The sequence below is a fragment of the Chrysochloris asiatica genome, unplaced genomic scaffold, assembly GCF_000296735.1.
Source record: "Chrysochloris asiatica unplaced genomic scaffold, ChrAsi1.0 scaffold01916, whole genome shotgun sequence".
In the NCBI taxonomy this organism is placed as follows: Eukaryota; Metazoa; Chordata; class Mammalia; order Afrosoricida; family Chrysochloridae; genus Chrysochloris; species Chrysochloris asiatica.
The window spans coordinates 6,720-8,375 of NW_006410434.1; the positions used below are offsets into that span (position 1 = coordinate 6,720).

The window sequence follows — 1,656 nt, forward strand, 5'->3', positions numbered from 1 at the left end:
GGGGAGGGGGACTTTAAAGGCATGAAGTGACTGGCTTACAAGTTTTCAAGAGGGAGCTTAGTTTCAGAGAGTGCAGGGGAAGGTAGGATCTCCACTGAGTGGTTTTCAACCTGTCTAGACAGGGCTGGTATAAGGAGATGGGGATAAGACTCTTGTGGTTCAATAGTGAATAATTGCTATCAGGACTGATTGCAATTATTGCAACTGTAAAGGTAGACGTTTTGTAGCAAAAAGAGGGGAGTGGTTGTTCTTACAGTCCAGGAGTGGAGGACCCTGGGACCATAAAGGGAGAAGAGTGGGAGTGGAGTGTGGGACCCTATTCAGAGAAGCAGCGACATCATAGATGGAGGCAGAGATGATGATGTGGAGAGGTGGAGCGGCTGGGGACTCTAGACTCATGGAGGGAAAGGGGTTGTGTGCTAGTGGCCATGGGACAGGCTTGCAGGGTATTAATTACCTTTGGATGTTTGAATGATTGCATATTCCTGAGTGTTTTGGTGTACACCGCCCCCTACCCCTAAAAAAACCCACACCCACACAAAGGAAATAGAAGCAAATACATGATGATGCATGGAGGGGACTGCAATCATTGCAATGAAATGAAATACAATAGGATGAGTGTAAAGCTGATATTCCCCCATGTAAACTATCACTCAATTCACGATAAGCACTTAAAAAAAGAAAAAAGATCTATCTTGAAGGTCAGTCATTCACGGCTGAGAGACGCTTCTGGAAGAACCACCTTGATGGCTGCCCAAGGAGAACCTCAAGTGCAGTTCAAACTCATATTGGTGGGTGATGGCGGTACTGGAAAAACCACATTTTTAAAACATCATCTGACTGGTGAATTTGAAAAGAACTATGTAGCCACCTTGGGAGTTGAGGTCCATCCCCTTGTGTTCCATACTAACAAGGACCAATTAGATTCAATGTATGGGACATGGCTGGTCAGGAGAAATTTGGGGGACTGAGAGATGGCTATTATATCCAAGCCCAGTGTGCCATTATAATATTTGATGCAACCTCAAGAGTTACTTGCAAGAATTTGTCTAACTGGCATAGGGATCTGGTTCGAGTATGTGAAAACATCCCTATTGTGTTGTGTGGCAACAAAGTGGACATTAAGGATAGGAAAGTTAAAGCAAAATCCATCATCTTCCACCAAAAGAAGAATCTTCAGTACTATGACATTTCTGCAAAAAGTAACTACAACTTTGAAGAAAAAAAAAAAACAAGTAACTACAACTTTGAAAGCCTTTCCTTTGGCTTGCTAGAAAACTAATTGGAGATCCTAACTTAGAGTTTGTGGCAATGCCCACTCTTGCCCCAGCAGAAGTTGTCATGGACCCAGCTTTGGCAGCACAATGTGTGCATGATTTAGAGGTTGTACAGACAACTGCTCTCCCGGATGAGGATGATGACCTGTAAGAGAATGAAGCTGGAGCCCAGCGTCAGAAGTCTAGTTTTATAGGCAACTGTCCTGTGATGTCAGTGGTGCAGTATGTTTGTCACATTTTTATATAGCAAAGCAGAACATGTGCTAATCTTTGGGATGCTGAAGGAGATGAATGGGCTTCAGAGTGAATGTAGCAGTTAAAAATACCTTCATTTTTTAGACCTGCATATCTAGCTGTTGGAACACAGTTGTTTACTTTT

General features: G+C 43.1%; 1 pseudogene; it reads left to right on the top strand.

Annotated features, from left to right (window-relative positions):
• The first annotated feature begins 746 nt into the window (after nt 1–746).
• LOC102832626 lies at nt 747–1,428 on the top strand (annotated as a pseudogene).
• The last annotated feature ends 228 nt before the right edge of the window (nt 1,429–1,656 follow it).